The sequence below is a fragment of the Papaver somniferum genome, chromosome 2, assembly GCF_003573695.1.
Source record: "Papaver somniferum cultivar HN1 chromosome 2, ASM357369v1, whole genome shotgun sequence".
NCBI lineage: Eukaryota > Viridiplantae > Streptophyta > Magnoliopsida > Ranunculales > Papaveraceae > Papaver > Papaver somniferum.
In genome coordinates, this window is record NC_039359.1 from 78,827,310 (window position 1) to 78,847,400 (window position 20,091).

The 20,091-nt window shown below is 34.7% G+C and overlaps 1 long non-coding RNA gene across 1 annotated transcript; it reads right to left on the minus strand.

Moving 5' to 3' along the window:
- Positions 1–6,686: 6,686 nt before the first annotated feature.
- On the minus strand, positions 6,687–10,788 carry LOC113353608. Its single transcript, XR_003361400.1, has 9 exons — positions 10,678–10,788; positions 10,400–10,494; positions 9,994–10,134; positions 9,184–9,893; positions 8,916–9,018; positions 8,272–8,316; positions 8,092–8,158; positions 7,152–7,275; positions 6,687–6,985 (listed from the first exon to the last, which is right to left on the minus strand). It is a non-coding gene; the product is annotated as an uncharacterized LOC113353608 (long non-coding RNA).
- Between the last annotated feature and the right edge of the window lie 9,303 nt (positions 10,789–20,091).

Below are 20,091 nucleotides of genomic sequence, written 5' to 3' on the forward strand. Positions count from 1 at the left end.
ACATACCATAGAAGGTCCAATGTCTCGCTACTGGTTAGTCTCAACATAGGACTAATCCTAGACTTTAACTGATTTATACCCATATCTTCTCTGGACAAACCCTTAAACTCAAAACACATAGCAGTGTTGATTAGATCCTTCACCTTAATATCTATGGTTGGAAATATGTCATGTTTAACCTCATTTGTAACCTCTTGAACCACTTGCTTTCTAAAATTAATAACAACAAAATATATATCAGACAAATTATGGAAAACTCATCTCAGACAAATTCTAGAACCATAAAAACCCTAGAAATCAATTTCAACTAATCATTATCAGCAAAACCCATTTTTGAAATTAAGAAACCCTAGAAAATTATCAGCAGAACAAATTCGAACATTAATCAAAAGATTAGGGTTTTTTCTTACCTCTCTATAGAACGCTTCTTCCGTCTCGGCATCTTCACCAGCAGGAAATCTTCAATTTGTTTTTCGAATCTCAACTAATAAAACACTGTTTCACTGATTTATCTCTCTACTAAAAACCCTCTCTAGAGAACTTTCTCTGAAGAACAAGAGAGAAGAAGAAACTAAATGAATCGATCTCTCTCTCTGTCTTCTCTTATTCCAGATTCCTTCCCGCTCCGTCGATAATAACAATGAAGTACTATCATGGCCGTTTAATAATCCTCGAGATGTCGTGTTGGTTAGATTAGGCTTCCAGATAGAGGCACGTGGACATCTTATCGAGACACGTGGACATATTATCTAATGTTACTGACACACACGTGTGAAGGATATTTCAGTAATCTTACCACATCCATGAGATATCGCTGCATGAGTAATTGACGAGTCAACACGATAAATTGACCGAGATAACAAAAACGGATGGAATCCGTTTAACTTGCCTAGTTTTGCAATAAATAAAAACACAGGCCTAGAAACGAAAGTGGGGGTCCAAAACAGGCCTATTTCTGCATATAATCCTTGAAGATATAAGAAGTGAGTTTGTAAAAAAAAAAATCTCATCTTTTTCTTCTGTGGTATTTATAAGGTCTGGGTTTTGAATCTTTTTCTTGAACACATGTTGTTAGATCAATGCAAACGGTTTTTTTTTGTATTTTTAACTTGACGTTTGTTTGTTACAGGTGTTGTAATGAAGATAGCACAATAATACCCATTTTACTACTCTTTTCATTTTCATATCTGATTCTCTTCCTTTGTACTTCCTCTCATCTTTTAGTTACAGGTGTTGTAATGTGTTCTCCATCTAAATCTAGAAAAGTTCGTCCACCTAAAACTTACTACGAAGTTATCAGCAACCACGATTTTCCTTGAAGGACGCTACAAGGAAAATGGGTTATGCAGGTACGTAGATGAAGATGTTTATTGAGAAGATGATGAAGGTTAGATATAGGTTTTTTAAGTTAATTAACAAAGATTAATGATCCAAAAGTTTATTTGATTTAAAGAATCGAACCTAGTAATATTTCTTGATTTATTGTTGTTGATTTCTTTTATTGTATTTCTTAGTTTTATCTAGAATTATGATGGTATGTGAGGCTTTAACTGGTTTTGGAATCTTTGGATTCATTACCTTTTTCATCTTTTGATATTCAGTGGGTAATATAGAAGTTTACTTTAATATCTATGTCATAGGAGATATCGAAAGAAACCTTCTTCTTTTTTGGGAGGGGGGATACAATATCATAAGGAACCTAATCTTACCTTTATGGTTCCTTCCTCCTCCGCCGCTCTTTTCTATTTTTTTTTCTCTTCTTCGATTGTTTTTTTCACTTACACAACCTCTTATTATATCAACAAATAATAAACCCAATTTCAGACATTGAGACATAGAATATAGAGAAAACACAAGAAAACCAAAAGAATCTTCATTTTCATCATGGGATTTTTTAAGTTGGCGTTTTTGGTTTTTTCTTTCTTAATCTTTTTTCTTGAAATCACTTAGTGTTATTTACGCCTTTTTCTAATATTTACGGTTGATGGTGGGTTTTGTCGACTTTTGATGTATGGGTGTTTTGTTTTCACCTTGTTTCTGCAAATAAAAATTGGAAGAGTAGAAAAAAGAAAAAGGAGGAATGGATTGCAATACAAATAAAAGAGGAGGAAGGAGATAATAATATATTTAGTAGAAAATGTTTGTAAGGGTAATTGGAATTGCGTTACTGATGTAACTGATGGAGTGAGATCAATGTTTTCTTTTTCCAATTGAGAACGTGTATTTTGTTATTTTATAAAAGAAAATGACTAATGAAGTAGTCATGAGTGATTCGGTTCAATGTATGCTCACAATGATTGAAGTATACAGTGCTTGAATAGCTTAATTTGAATAACTCAAGGTGATGGGTCTGTTCAATATTAAAACTCAATTTGAATAGCTCAATACAGTGATTCAAAAAAAAAATGATTTTCAAAACAAGAGATGAAAAAGGGGGAATATGAAGAGAAAAAGAGGGGTGAAAATATAAAGCGTGGGTTGTATATGGGTTTAGCCGACCTGAAAATTCATCTTATCTACCCGAAACAGTTCCAAGAAAATTGGTTTTCAGGAAACATGGATTTTTGTTAGAGTTCGAATCATCCGATTGATGTGATGATTTTTTTTATCAAAAGTTTGAACTTAAAAGATGTTCATTTAACTGTGTTCGATCAAAATACATGATCAATTTTAGGAATTGTCTGCATATGTTTCTCAAATTCCAGAAATTTAATTACTTTTTCTTTTTGATTTTTTAGTCGGGATGAAAAAATTGCACTAAGTTTTCACCTAGGGACTCCCTTTGGTCGTCCAGCAAGGGTTAGAAATTATAAAGTATTTTAGTGAAATCAGCTTCGTTGGTCCTTTGTCATTGGCATGTTGGAGCTCCTAATTCAGGTGTATGTTTTGTTAAAAGATTTTCTTGGTGCCTTGTGTATTTCGGGCTGGGAAATGGGAAAAAGGTGCTGCTTTGGGATATCCACAGGACCATAGCTACCAGTGAATTGACTTCTTTTAGTTTAATATGACAACAAGAATAAATGCTTTTATCAGTTGTTAATCATCTTTAATTTTTTGCTGATATCTAATAACTTAAAAATTGGTCAGGATTATTCTTTCAACATTGATAAACTCTTACATATGGAAACAATGCGTTTGGAGGCATAAATTCTCTATTTCTTTCTATTCATAAGGACCATAAAAATGCATGAATATATGCATATATGTTTTTGAAGAAAGGTCCAAGAAATTTTGTGTTGAACAACTGAGGCCATAACAAGAAACAAATAAAAATATTACACTTCTCTGCTTCACTTATTCCTTGTAAATTTTACATCCAAAAACCACTTATTCCTTTATATCATTCGGGGATTCAGAATTTCAGGGATCTCAGTGACCTTATGATTATTTTTGGCTGATTAATTTGATATCACTTCAAAATTTAGTACATAATAATGGTATGGCGGTCTTCTGCTATAATTAGTATTACTTTAAAATATTTGTTTTTCATTATTCCTATTGGCACATGTGATCTTATTCTTCTGATAACAGTTAAGGAAAGAAAGAGACATGTTTGTAGAATCGCAGTCGAAAAACAATGAGGATATTATGGTAAGTTTTAGCATTCAAAAGCTAGTTCATAATTATTATTTTTTGTAAAATATATCTGCAGTTCTTTGGAACTCTTTGAATATTTCACCAATTCTAAGGTAATAGATAATTTCCTTCGATTTTTGAATATGTGTTTCCCACTTTATAATTGGTTTAAATCCCTGTGGTTTTCTTAGAACAACAAAAACTGGTTTTGGAAGGAATTTTTTCTTCCTTTGTAGGTTGTAACAGATGAACCTTGTAAGTATCTCTCATGCTCAATATATGTTCAATGCAGAGACTAGAACTGGATTTGCAGTCATTATCCAAAGTTTGTGCAGTCGATAGGAAATGCATTCAGAAGCTGCAAACTGATCAACTGCTCTCAATAAATAGCCACTTATTCCCGCATACAATTTTGTTCTATTTGCAGTAATTGTTTATAAAAATCCGTGGACCTGCACAAGTAGTTGTCGAAATAAACTTATTAGGGTGTGGCATCAAGTGCGTAGATACATACTCTAATATATTATCCAATAAAATATGTGAACTCCAAAAATATCTTGGAGACAATCATGATACCACTGACGGCTTTACTCAGGTAAATAGACAATTTCAAAGTTATGGAGTAAACTCTACATAATAAGAAAAATCTTTTATTGTTGTTAAAATATTTGTGGGTTACATAGAGACAAACGGATAGAGAGATCACAAGAAAAACCAAAAACACAAACATAAGAAATAACTTATCCGTTACTTTCCCTACCTCAAGCTATATGCAGGATGAGGTGATTCCAGTTTATTGTTACCAAAAAGTTTGGTAAGCAAGAAGATGCTCACGAATACTATCGGAATGTTAGTTTTCATCTTTTGTACCTAAGGCAAAATCAAAAGAGTTAGTGATCACACTAGTGTTTTTTTGTTCAGTTCCCTTGAAGTGATCAACCAGTTTAGTTTCTTGACAAGTAGAAGATGTCACCATCTTTGCAGTTTTTCTTTTAAGGAATATGCAAGATTTTTTAACATGACACTTGAAACAAAACTTGTTAGAGTCGAAAAATGCAAGAAATTAGCTTTGTTCACGATCACATCAAGACGATGTAAGAATTTAAGAGTGTACTTAATGGCTAAGAATAGATTTTAGTCTACAGATATTTCTTTGTTGCATTCCTTAGTTAAACTGATAGAAATTTTTTTAGAACTGCATAACCTAACATCCTTGACTTTGGTTCAATTTCCAAGGGAGCAATTAGTTTTACTTTGGATTCTTCATTCTTAATCTTGAGATTGGATGTCTTAATAGCATTGCAACTTCCAAGATAAGCGGAAATTGTTTTTCCAGGAAAGAATATATGGAGAATCTTTAAGGAACTCTGGTGTATGTTACAGGTGAACGAGATAATCTTTACACATCTATTCCCATTAGGATATGCTTTAATAATCAATAAAAAACACATACTTATTAGGTCTAACAGTGTTTTATCGCTCTAATACCAGTTGGAAGCGCAGGGGTATGATCGCTCTCGTATGCGTCAAAAATAAATTGCTTTCTCACTACTCAAAATATAAAAATATAGCAAGGGAAAGAAAGGATCGTTCCTACAGAGAGGACTTGGTTGTCAATATGTTTCGGTATCTTATAAGTAACAAGAGGGGTTTTCTGATTTTTTATAAACTAAAATAAAATAAAAGCAAAACAATAAAAAGTAAACACGCAAATCAATAGGGTGAAAATATTGGATAAAGGTTTCATCTTCAATTGTAAACAAGTTTTCGAATATATGAACAGAATTCGTATTTAATCTAGCTATCATCAAAAGCCATAGAATACCTTATTACAATAATACTCTGTAAACTTCCTAAGTTCATCAACACACACATTAAAACTGCGTATGTGAATTCTACCTAAAGAATAACTTAACGCCTTATGCTAATTAAGTTCAATTCCTAGGAGCATTAAGTTTCAGAAATAGGCTAATCAATGCAATTATCATACATTGCACATGACAATTCGGACAAAGGTCAAAGTCTACATATGATTACAAGAGTGTATCACTACAAACTGTAATCATATCATGTTACTCGTATTCAAGGTTATCGCTCGATGATAAACCCTAAAATAGCTATAGATATGAATGTAGGTTCAATCAATTCTAGACTTAACTAAACAAACATTCAATCATATTGCAATACGTCAATCATGCAATTATTATAAACCATAGAAATCAAACGATAATATTGAGAGGAAACTAATTCATAAATCAAATAACATGCTTGCAAAATCTGACTGCATCTTTAACCAATAATAAAATATCTAGCTCATATTCATGGAGTTCATAACAAGAAGAAAAAGAAAAGATTTCATGTTTCTAAACCCTAGAACAAAAGTAGAAGCAAAGATAATGGATGAAGAGAACCCAAAAGAGAGGTTATATATCCTCCCCTGTAGTGTGATATAAGACTTAAAAGTCTCGACCAAGCCTGACCTACTAACTCACGTTCCATCCCACTATGCATCCACAGCCCAGTCAATACAGGCCCATGTAAAATTCACTAAGCCTGTCAGACTTGTGGAACTGACAAGGCATTCAGCTCTAGGACCACCTTAGCCTGCACTTCCACAAATATCCACTGGAAACACACTACACCAAATTCTGGGATTAGTAACAGAAAATGCCGTTACTAAAACGGGTTGTAACGGCTGTTTCCTGTTTCAAAAGGGGTGTTACATTTTTTTTTGTGACGGCGTTAGTAACAGCTGTGGGTCGTTACTAAATGACACGTGAACAGCTGAGGGCCTTAACGAATTTTTTTAACAACGTTGTCGTAACATCCTCCCGCCGTTACTACGTGGCACATTAGTAACCTGCCAAGCCGTTACTACGTGGAAACTTCAAACAACTAATAGCCGTTACGAATGTTTTTGTAACAACAAAAAAATTACTGCCAGTCAACATTGACCAAGTCAAGCAGTTCATTTTCATCCGGAATCCCAAACATCCTGGATACACTTTTCAATCCATTCACATTCAACAATAATATCTTCAATCAACTCATATCACATTCATTTCAAAAAGGAAATGAATTTTTTCTAAGTACCAAATGTTATTGCCAAGTATCAAATTTCCAAGGGGAATACATAGAAACTCACTAAGTCCCAAAATGCAGTTCACAAAAACTTAAAAAACTTCCTAGGTTCCTAACCTATTTCTAAGTTTTCTCATGTCGCAGATTAACATGCACAGAAACATGACTTACATAACAGGCTTCTCATGCCACAGACTGCTGCATTTGAAGCAGAATCAGTGAAGCGAATGGAATCCAAAGAGACAACATCTATGCATCTTCAATCCATGGACACTTCTCTTGCAGGAGCTCTCTCTTCCAAGAACGAAGCAGCTACGCAGTACTTCATCTGCAGATACAAAACACTGTTAACAACGATTTTAGCAGAGATGTTGTTAAACAAGAAAACTCGGCCAACGCAACAGCATAAACCAAATTCAGTTGGTTAGAGATAGCATATAACAGTCACATACAGGATAATACGAAAGAGATGACAGAAACACCACATTTCTTACTTTTTAAGCTGTATATAAACATTGGCAGCAACACGATATAGATCAAATGCGATTTTCTACTTTTCATGTTCTTCAAGGATGGGGCAAGCATCATCATACATCCGATGTACTTCATCAGGGGAGTCTTCTTGACATAAAACATAACATTTGTTAGGTCTCTAAGCAAAGAAGAAAGGGGTTGCAGGAGAAACAAATCAAAAAGTAAAGACTGTTGAGATTCTAGAGTTCAAGAGGTTGAGATTGACCACTATGTCTGTAATCATCATAGAAATCACATTTTCTATCAATACCTAGACTTTAACCAGGAAATCAAACAAATAATAAAGCTACACGCTTCCATAAATGAGTCTGTTCATCATAGATTTTCTTGCGGTTTCTAGTACCTATTGTTCAGAATTACAGCAAATATGAAACAAGTTCACTGAACGGTAACAAAAAATCCTAGCTGGTTATGATGTCCTTGATTTTAGTGTACCGTATAGGCTTACCATATGTCATAAACAATTTTAAATCTTAGTTTCAAGTGCTAGTTTTTGCACTGGTCAAGGACAGATGCAACAATAGGTAGACAACTACAAAAAATAATTAAAAATTCTAAAGTGGCCATTAACTTGCATCAATTCTACATCAAAAGTCTTACATGGACAGATGTATAAGGATCTATTTAACATCAACAATGCATAGTGTATGTATGGATCAGGTCAGAAGAATTTAGTCAAACGATGTATACAGGGACAAAATGGAAGGTAAAAAACGAGATTTTTACTTGGAAATGCACAATGGTTGATTTGACAAGTCTCGTATTGAGATGAAATTCATAGAAAGTGTTCCCCTTGTCTATTTTCTTGATTTAACATAATCAAGACTAAGACTAAATGGGATAATACGAGAAATTTGCAATTTCCAGAAACTTGAAGCAGCTCACAAATAAAATATATACCTCAATCTACCCCATAAGCTCAGCGGTTTTCCGATTCATGGAGCATAAATTCAATGTGTCACTTCCACTGCTCAATTAATGGGAATATATCAAATAAATTCATAATATCAACCCACAAAAATACTAAAATTTAACTAGTTCAACAGTTCAAGAGTAAGATTGTAAAGGGGATGCCAATACCTTTAAGGGCACGCCATTGACCTCCATGTTCACATATAACATAACCTGAAAAGTAGCATGAACAAATATAAATTAGGAAAAGAAAAAAAATAAACAACTACAGTGCATGCAAAAGAAGAATGCACTGGTCTCATCCTAGGACAATGTTACTAACAAAAACTGGAATAGATTACACATATAAAAAAACAGAAGAATCACCAATGAATTTACTACACAAAGTCCTGTTCCAATAGCAATTCCAATGAGGGACTAAAATTTTCACTGGAAATTGTCATACAATGATTAAATTTACAGTGAGAACAAATGTCCCCACTGAAATAGCAGTAAAAGGGGCCACAAGAATGATTCTTACTGAGCCGTTTTCGAAATTGCACCCGCATTTGTCATGTATAAAAGTTATAACCCACATGCTATGGTAACCGATATATGGTTGACTTGTGATCTCTAATAATAACCATGTGTCATCGTATTTATTTCTCACAACCTACATCACTTAACTAGCTAGTATAGTTGAAAGACTCCCACAGTACTGGCTTAATGTAAAAGTACTGTCCCACCCTAAGAATTCATCAAAATCAACAGTTAAATACCACTTAAAAAGCAAGATTTTTAAACGGAAAGAAAAGAGAAGCACAAAAACCTACCACCACAAGTGAAGATAGTGACCTCCCTTGAATTCACACACTGCTCAATGTAGCGCATTCGATCTTTGGTTGTACCGAAGGATCTCTCTCTAACTAACCCAGCCTAAATGAATAAAAATGTTAATACACGAGAATTCCTCCAACTGAAAAAACTACATCAAATCTTCACTATTTTTGCAACAGCTCCAGTTAAAGTTATATAAAAATCTAAACAGTAAAAATAAGTATTGATTAATTGAACGAACTAGAGTAGTACTAGAATGAGTACCTTTCCCAAATTTTCAGTTCTTGGAACCTTGGCATAATCCTTCCACCTACAGAGACAAAGACAACATGCCATACATCAGTAAGAGATGAGTTCATAATAACCTGTAGCTATTGCAATGAGCTCTAGTTCTACTCCACCAATCCATCTAACAGCAGGCAAGTTTCGATTCATCAAAACCCCATTGGCAGATAACTAGTGTTGCACCAATATCCTAAAAGTCATTTAACACAGACGTTGGAATAAATAAAATTGTACATTGCAGTAGTTCACAACTGTACCTTGCTTAGTCTTGGGTTTTGGAGGCTCCATTTACCGTGACATACACATCTTGGTCACTCCAGCATTATAATAACTAAGAGCAGAAAGCACTGGAAAATATACTTACACAGATGTGACATCAAAGGTACCACCTCCTAGATCGAAGATAAAAGCATTCCTCTCTCCGACATTGGTGGCCTTTTTGTCGAGACAATAGGCAATGGCAGCGCCAATACGTTAATTGATGATACGCATAACATTAAGACCAGCAATGACTCCAGCATCCTTTGTAGCTTGACGCTGAGAATCATTGAAGTAGGCAGGGACTGTAACAACATCTTTCTTAACTGTAGAACCAAGGTACCCCTCAGCAATCTCATGCATCTTAATCAAGACCATGGATGAAAAGGGGACTAAAGCTGATTTTACTTATGGTCATGTTCATCTTCTTCCTGTAAAATCAAACAACCAAAATTAGAACAAATGTTAATAATTTTAGATGACTACAAAGAAATAATGAAATCTTACTCTTAAAGGTTTCAAAGAACAAACCTCTCCACTAATCTCATCTTTTTCATCATCTTAATCATTCACTTTTCTGATTTTAATTCGTCAAATTCATCTTCATAGCCTCTGCTTCAGTATATACTCAACCCCCTACAAAACCACCTCCCCGTGAAGCTGCTACAGCTCCTACAATCAACAAAAAAACCAAATTTTCAGTTGATAACTAAAACCCAGAGAGATAAAACATAGACAAACTAAAATTAAACTAACCGCACCTAATTTTGTTGGTTTAATTCCAATAAATTTCATGTTTTAAACAAAATCCCTAATTCTCAAAACCCTGAAATCAGTTTTTAAAAAACCCTAAATTTCAATATTGCGATTAAACCAAAATTTGAAAACATAGATGTGAAATAAACTGAAAAATGATGTTTGGGTTTGAAGAACTTACCCATTTTGATGATCCATGATTTTTATTGAAGCCTTTTTCTCTCGATTTGTATGGTGTAAAAAACCTAATTGGGTCGATGAGTTATCTTCTTCTTCCTTCAATGATACCAAATCATCTTCAAATCAACATACATGACAAATCGAAAAAACTAAAACCCTACAGATGATGAAAGACTTGTACAGATTTATGAAATCAAAATCCTAAACTAGACTAACAGACGATGAAAAACCCTAAAATCGAAAAACTGATGATAAAAGAGAGAGAGAAAAAATGAAAACCGAGAAGAAAAGTCGATGATTGAAGATGATTGAGAGCTTTCTGTGATGTTTCCTGGCTGTCGACTATTGAAGATGAAGATGAAGATGAACTAGGGTTTAGAGGCAGGAGCAGAAAAGGATAAAAGAGAAATGGGAATGGAAAATGAAAAATGAAAAATCGATATGTCGATTCTCACAAAGGCATGGGATGAAAAGAATCACCCATGTGAATTGCACACGCATAGGTGGAAATATACTCTAGTGTTACACATCTTGGGTGGAAACACAGTAGTACGCGTGTGAATGACACACACACAAATTGCAAGTGTTACGATTCAGGTTGACCAAGCGTGTGGCTGGCACGCCTATAAAAAACTTCGTAACGGCTGCATCTGTCACGAATTTTAAAAAGATTAGTAACGGCTGCACCTTCGCAACGGCCATTTGTAACGACAATCCGGGAATTTGGTGTAGTGACAGCAATGCACTTCACTACAACACTGTAACTGTTAAAGCTTTACTGCCACAACGACCATCTCCTCTTGTTCACCTGAATCAACCCTACAACACCTCAATGACCAGTTGCTGCACCATCCAGCTTAACCACACATCCCAGGCGCCAAGCACCAACACCATTTCTGTCACCAGCTCTTCGATTTTAGACTGCAATCATGCTCCTTACGTCTCTTGAACCTCGCAAGGCTCTACGCATTAATTGATTCCCTTATCTGACGTCCTTTACAACCTAAGAGTTGCTTCAACCTAAGTGAACATTTTTGATACCAATCTGCCTCTAACATATAAGCTTATTTGATTTCCGTTTAGATCAAAGATCAAGGTGAGTAAATCTGTTTGCAATAGACAAAGCTAGCAAACCTCACAAATACGGAACTTACGACTCCCTAAGAGCAGCCTACATTCTTAGCAATCTTCAAAAGATCAATTAAGATCATTTTTCAGAAACATATTCTTAAGGAATCACAAAGTCTGAGACAAAGAGAACTTTGTGATTACTATCTATATTTCCTGGAAAAGTTTACGAAAACCTAAATAATAGAAAAACAAGATCAGGATACACAAACTATCAAGGTAAAGATATTCGGACATGGCTTCACGAATCCTCAAAGCGAAGTCTTTTAGTCGTAGACCTAATTGTGTTTCTCAAAGGAAACCAAGGTTAATAGATGACGACTCTATAATCAACTAGGACACAAAGTGTCAGGGATTTATTTTTCCAGATGAAAGAGCATCTCTATAGATAGATTTTCAAGGACCAGGGGTTGCTTAGAATTCAAGCTAAGATAACTTGAGAATCAAGCAAACACTTTAGGTCTTTAAAATACAATAAAATAATATATAATATGAACCTGTTATGGAACAGTGTATAATGATTGTTCGATTTCGCAAATATGCCAAAGAACTAAAGCAATTTGATGTTCATTTAAACACCTAAAAATTTAATCATGATGCACACACATAAGTGTTTCATTGATCAGTGAAGTTTGAGAAGTGTTTGAGAGAGTTCTAGTAATGCTAAACATATTTAAAAAAATAAGTCTTTGAGCATATACTAAAATCTTAAACTGGGATAGTTGGTACAATGGTTCGTGAACCGTTAACTTTGTTCACAAGTTAGGGTGCAACGGTTCATGAACCGGGTTCGCTAACCCTTCAAGATTACTAAACTTAGTTGGCCACGGTTCGAGAACTGGGTTCATCAACTTCTAGCCTATAATACCAACTTTCAAATTTCATTTCACAACGGTTCATGAACAGTCCCCAACTGAACTTGCAGTTTGCAAAATGGTTCGCTAACCCTCCTATATTTCTGAAACTCATATATTTATGGTTTGCGAACTGGTTTGCCAACCTACCGTGAGTAGAAATAACAGAAAGTTCAATATTTCTCTCTTAATTATGATGTTTGAAACATTCCTGCATGATGAAATCATTTGCATAGGTAAATTTCAATTAATCCACTTATTTGGATCGTAACCATAAATATCAAAGGACTAACCTGTTCTAGTAACCACCTCACCGTGTACCTTCCAAACCCGGAAATTATCAGAGATAAGTTGAGTATAAAGGATCTTCCATTTATATATAAACTCCTTTGGTCAAAGATCATACCAAGATAAAAATATTACTCCTATCTTAGTTAGAAAGCTCTAGTCAAGCAATTCTACGAGGAAAAGCAACTAACCAGTTTTTCTGATCTTTCCACAAGTCTAATAAAATACAATGCTTGTTAGATCTCAGAGAATCAAATATGCACGTAATATAACAAAGATCATAATACCAAAAAGAAAACGTCTTCTAGTCTTCAATCATCAACCTTCAAGGTATTAATTACCTGTAGATTAATGCTTGATCACACACAAAATGGATCCTGTTGACGTTTGGATGATCACTAGTTCGATCTTCAGATCGAATTAAATAAATCCGAAAAAAATTACTCTCTTATATCAACGAGTTGACTTCACACATACACATATAGTTAGACAGTGTGTCAAGGGATGACTATGTAAGAATACAAGCTTCATTATTTATAGTGTTATGACCGAGGCTTGTTTGGACAACAAGGAATTACTAAATCCGAAAATACTTAAGATATGCAATAACTGTATATTTTTTATTTTTACAAACTTCAATTATAATCCAGCTAATATACCGAAATCACTCTTGGAGGACAACTAATATTACCTAGCATAGATACATACGTATACTTTAACAATATAACGACTAGATATATGCAAACCTCTTGGATATGATAAGCATATATTTTTGTATATCTTAAAAAGATATTTGAATTTCGGTTTTGGGATCTCGCCTTGAGAATCAATGAAAATATTTGAACATTAAGTTATAAGAGTTTAACACATTTTCAAATCACTATGTCGACATTACGTGAACATTCCAAGTTCAATCAATATACATCTCGATGTTTGTACAAACCCAGAGATCACCAAACATATCAAAAGTTCAAATTTAGATTAAATTCTGAACATGATCGATCTGGGATCAGTCCTGCACCTGGGATCGGTCCTATAAATGGGTCGCTCTTGAACTCTGTTTCGACTACGAAACATGATTTCGAAAGTCTACTTCCTTATATTATGTTTATGATATTTCTTCACATATAATCTCAAGGGTTGACTTCATTCTGGACATTCAAACACACTAAATAATAACAAGTCACCAATTAGTGTAACTGTCATATGCCTATTATCCTTGTCTGTCATATGACCAGTAGGTTGAGTCCCTTGTTAGTTAACTGGACTGTTAGTTTACTTTTGAATGTTGTCTTTATTTTAGTTAGTGAGGTCTTATTAAAAATCTCCAGGATTAGGTTAAGCTGAATCCAACGGCTTAGATTGATTATTGTAATTTTACTGAAGGTTGGAGCTGTAGCTTAGAAGTTAAAACTACCAGTAGGGTCAAGAATACATCTTGTTTTTCACGTATCCCAATTGAAGAAGAAGATTGGGTAACACTTGGTACACACTCCATCCTTACCCTTAGTGGATGGTACTTTTTTATTGTTGCCCTTGTTGTTGTGTTGGATGTCCGGGAAACATTGCGTGTTGGTGTTGCTATTTCTTAAGTTCTTATTCATTGGAAAATCTCTCGTCCTAAAGATGATACTTGGGAGGATGCTTCTCATATTAAATCTCAATTTCCTGACTTCATCCTTGAGTACAAGGATGTTTAGAAGAGGAGCGTATTGTCATATGCCTATTATCCTTGTATATTATATGACCAGGCCGATTCCCTTTTTAGTTAAATGGTCAATTGGTTTACTTTTGAATGTTATCTTTATTTTAGTTATTGAGGTCTTTTTAGCAATCTCCAGGATTAGGTTGACCTGAATCCAATCAGTTAAATTGATTATTGGAGTTGAATGAGAGTTAGTGAGTTGTATTTATTGCAAATCATTGTTTGGAACTCGGTAAGAAAATAAATAACAATTATCAGTCTCTTTCCATTGGAAGAGAAGGTTACTACTATGTATTATTCATTTTCAGCTTGATTGACTCATAATAGTAACGTCAATTCACAAAGCCTGTATATAAACTATAAATAGTAACTCTATATACCAAAGTTATAAAACAACTAGTATATCTTTCCTTGATACTTTGATCATAGTATAAAGACCAAGTCACCGATACTAGAGACAAGTAAACAAATTATACTTCGTATATTATGTTTTCAGTAAATGCTGACTTGAAAGAACTATGATAGAACTGGAACAAGTCAAGTTTGTGGTTGCTAACCTCGAATTGAAGGATGACATGTTCGTTTATGTCGATACGTCTTTAGTTTCTTCATGAATAACAAAAGAGAGTCCCAACATTTTATGTTCCTAGTCTAACCTAAAGAAATTGATTATAGCAGTCATCTAATCAAGCAACTTCGAGTTTTGGAACTAAAATATAACAACCAAACTTGATGTACCATCGCATGGTTGGTTCAACCAAGTAATATATTCTATAAAGGTTTTTAGCCGACGAACAACACATTCCGGTTGCCAAAAATTATCATCTTACTTGTATAAACAATGAAGCAAATAAGAATGATCATTAATATCATGGAAAAACACTTTGGAAATGCTGAGAGAAGAATACCACAACAATGTAGACGCACAACGCCCTGCATGAATAAACTACAAAGTAAAAGCATCACTGCGAAAACTTAAATAAATTATAAATAGAGAACACTTAACCTGAGGATATTACTCGGATACGAAAAAATCCAACCAAATTTTGAGTAATTACAAAAGCTCGTCTAAATAAAAGTTTAATCATAAAAAATCTCCTTATGAGAGCAAGCACTATGACGAGCCTAGGCTTAGCCAGAGATCCTAGATATAGCTTAGCAAGTGTGTGAAAAAAAGAGCAAGCATTATGATATACGCCTTTTTACTAATATCGGGTTGAAAAGTAATTAAAACTTGACTAAGATGGAGTATCTAACCAATATATGTCATTGAAGATATCACTATTAAAACCTGAAGGCGTAAATGTAGGTTTTTTTTCTTTTTAGCCGGAGCCATACTTTCCTTGTGCCTTGGCTTTGCTGTCACATATACAGGTACAAGGTTTTTCTACATTTTAAAGAATCTGCCTAAATTTTTTTTTTGCACCATGATACTATCTTTCAAAATAACCACTATGCTTTGTCTCCACAATATGATATATAGATAGCATTGGCTTCGCAGTCAAATGTTACATATGTGTGGTATTTGACAACAATGTGCTGGAAAATTGGGTACCAGAGGATGAAAATAAAAGAACGAAAAGAATGTTGTATCACTAAGCTTCAAGGCGTTACGATTTTTTTCAGTAATTATTTCGACCCTTCCCAAATAATTGGCGAGTATAATCGGACAGCGAAATATTGCTTTCAAGATACAATGAAGCCCTAACAACGTTGTTGGATTCAAGAGTTGCACTCCCTTGATCCAACCAAGAACAAACAGTATTTAGAGTCTGCCGATGCTTAGAGAAGAAAAAAACATAGAATTTTGATGTGTTGAAATGGGAGAAGGCCTTCACTACTTAAAGAGGAATTCATGCCTTTTGGAGATGTCTTTTCATCTCCAACAGACACTTTCAACAGGCATCCATTAATGGTATCTCTCGAAAGAAACCCTATGGGAGGAGACGCATTGATAGAAATTTCTGGAAACCAGAATAGGTTTTGAAATTCAAAACCAGAATTTTTTTTCTAAGAGACTCTGTCTCGCACTCTGCTAAAGGACGTTGTTCCTTATACCCTCGCATACATCCTGAAGGAGATGCGTCTCCCAGACCCTCCGGATAGCGGCAAACATTTATGAAAATATCCAATAAAATGCAGGGCACGCATAAACTAAGCCTTAGCTTTGCTATCAAATGTTACATGTGTGTGGTATTTGATAACAATGCCAGGGCACGCGGAAACTAATTTTTCAGCAGGATATTCAATATCCGCGTTGCCTTTTCCCAATCAAAAATGATAGATGAACCGAAGTATTACACTTCGCTATACACCGTGCTCTAATAACAGTGGGCCCCTGCCAAACTCCAGGGGTGGTGGGGCCCACCATCTCTATTACATCTCAAAAAGTGTTGTGCAAAATTTCGGTCCATCTAGAAGAAGAGTATTTTGATGGGGGTGATTTTGGAAGGGGGTTTCCCTAACAAGAGTGTTTAGGGAAATATAAGTGGTTAGTTTCCATTTTTTGTTTTTTAATACTAATGAAAGAAATACGAAGGAGGAAAACCTCTCTTCATCTCCATGGGGTTATAACATAGAACAGGTAAAAAGATCAAACATGCGAAAGTTTTGAGTTGGATTTGGATTTTATTTACTAATTCTTCTTTACCAATTCTGGGTATTTTTTGTATTATGGAAAACTATAATGTATGATTAAGAGATTAGATTTTTAGTTTTATGATTTTGGATCTTGATCCTAACAGATCCTTTGATGCCATCAAAGTCCCGACAATTATTAGTTTTGGCCGTGATATTTTCTTCATGAGATCAAAGAGTACACCAGTAAGCTTTGGTTTGCTGAAAAGATTGAAATATATGTTAATTTTACTTCTCCATTAATGGTGATTATCATCACAAGATGGTCTTTAATGGCAGTAGAAATTTCATCGGTGGTATTTTTAGTTTTCTTTATTTTATCAAGGTCTCTCTCTGACTATCGTTAATCAAATTAGCAAATATTTAATCTTTTTCCGATCAAAAAACAAAATCACCGTCAAAGAATTAAGATTTTAAGATTTATATTTTTCTGATCCTAATTTTTGTGATAATACTTTCCAGAATTTCACGGACAATAGGAAGATTCATTACTGGAAAATTCCTTAGATACCTTTTCTTCAAAAATTAACTAGATAAGATCAGTTAATTAAGATTGATAAATATCAACTTTTTAATGGTCCCCCGTGCCCCCATCCAAAATCACCCCATCAAAATCAAAAAATGGGATTCTCCGTCTAGCACTGTTGTTTCCCAATAGTGCTTGCTCTTGGAAAGTGGACACAGAAATGGGATTTTACATCCAACATGTCAGCATCTCCACCTTGGTTTAGGTAAAATAGCCCCCACAATAGCAGTCATCTTCGATAGCGATATCATATAAGAACACACAGAATGAAAGCATAGAGAAGTATCGGTGATGTTCCTTCATCCACCACCAACCAGCACGTGCACATGTGACTCAAAAAAGAGGGTATCCTTGGAGCATCTTTATCTGGGACCTTGCATGAATATGCTTCATTTGACAGCCAAAGAAAACTGACGACTCCTTAAACCTCTCGGATTTCTCTTTTTAGTTTTAAGTTGGTTGTCAAAATGACGACCGAGAGAAGAAATCTCAGCAGTTCAGTAGTCGTTTGGATTTGCCATCGACTGATCATCTTGTTAGTATTTGGATTAGAACATATCCTTTTACTTCTTTAAACTTAGTATACAAAATTTGCTCTTCATAAAGGCTTGTCTATAGGCCTGTCAATGGATACCTCTTCATAAACTTAGAACATATCCTCTTCATAAAGGCTTGTCTATAAGCCTGTCAATGGATACCGATTATCCGAAATCCGATAACGATAATCCGTTAGTTGTTACTGCTATCATCTGACGTAGCGGTAAATGGATATCCGATATCGATAAGCTAACGGATAATCCCTTCTTAACGTAACGGTAGTAGAACCGTGTATTTCCGTTAGGTTTAGTTCCGTTATCCGGTAACGTGCGTACTGCACGTGTAAATTCTTATACCTAGGGTGTATTCGTCGAATGAATCTCATTCTTCACTTCAGTTTTGTCGACACAACAGAGAGAAAGCTAGGGCTGAATCAATCATCGTCTTCTCTATAGAAATCATGTGTGATTACTGATTAGAAACTAGAGTTTTCTTCTTCAATTTCCTTTGAGTTTAATTTCAATCATCAAAACTCAATTTTCAATTTAGGGTTTCTGAAATTAGGGTTCACAATTTCAGATTTGTGAAATTAATCATGTCCCAAAACGAAAGAGGAGCATCAAACCATGTTGGTTCTTCACAGAATCTCTCATTTTCAGTTGCATCACATTTACCTGTTGCTGCTGCTGCATCAAACCAAGTTCAAGGTTCTGAAATTAATGCAACACCTGCTTTTGTTACACCTGCAACTGCAATTCGTCCTACAGAAGAAGAAGAAGATGTAGAAAATGGAGGAGGAATGCATTTGTAGTTGTTGCAGCAAATGGAGATGGAGATGTCTTTTTTTTTTTTGCAAAAACATGGTTTTTTCTTTTGCTAGAACATCTGAAGATTCTGAACTTGTTTTCTTGTGTGCATGAACATCTGTATGTCTTTTTTTTGGTGTGGCATGGATTTAGAACATGTTTTCTTGGATTTAAAAGTTGTTCTGTGTATTTAGCATGTTTTGTGTTTGTCCTGTGACATACCGGATGGTAACAGAAAAATATCCGTTATCCGATTAGTCCAACGTAACGGTAACGTTTTTGAATTTCCTATTTCCGCCGGATATTAACGGATAACGATATCCGCTAACTTTTAATGGCAACGGCAGCGGCAGAGCCTATATCCGTTACGTTAGCATCCATTGACAGCCCTACTTGTCTAGTTACCTCTTTATAAGCTTGGATTATTCACAACTTAGTTTCCCGCAACACTCAAGTCTCAAATTAAATCCAAATGATGCTCACAAAATTATCCATACTGCCCATTCACGAGAGTTCTGTGAGATATATTTTCTCCGAATTATTTTTTAAGCCACCTTGTTTTAAGTTGGCTGCCAAAATTATATCCCAATAAAATTTAGTTTTCATATTCGATAGGCAATTCGGGACATGTCTCCATGTCTCTTTGGCATTTTTGCCTGAATTATCAGAAAATTCTTGTAAATATTTCCAGCCATTCTGTCATGAGAGAAAAGATGATGGAGCAGAAGACTAAAATCAGCCTTAATTAAGGTATACAATTATTAAATAGAAATAACTGTAAAATAATTGGTCCTAAAACATACAAAAAAAAAATATTAGGATAAAAGAGATTCGGGTATGAATTTTAGCATCAATTTCAAGATTCCCACTAAATCCCACGGTATTAAGACAGAGGATAAATGTGATTTTCAATTCCGCAAACTTCAATTTTGTCTCTCGCACTACAACTTCATAGCTGCTATAGCAGGCTGGGGCATCGACAGCAACGGCAGCAATTCAGTTACGGTGGGTGCAAAATCGAACTCTGAAATCTGAACCCTGAAATCCGAGCGAAATACAAAATATTGGTAGTAAATTATTATGGCCTGCGACAAACTTTGACGATGCGGCACAGAAACATCGAAAGAGAGGGATTCTGTGAAATAAGCAGTAATAAACGGTCATTCTTATTCGAGCTGTTTATTTGTTTTTTTTTTAATATAAGCAACTAGC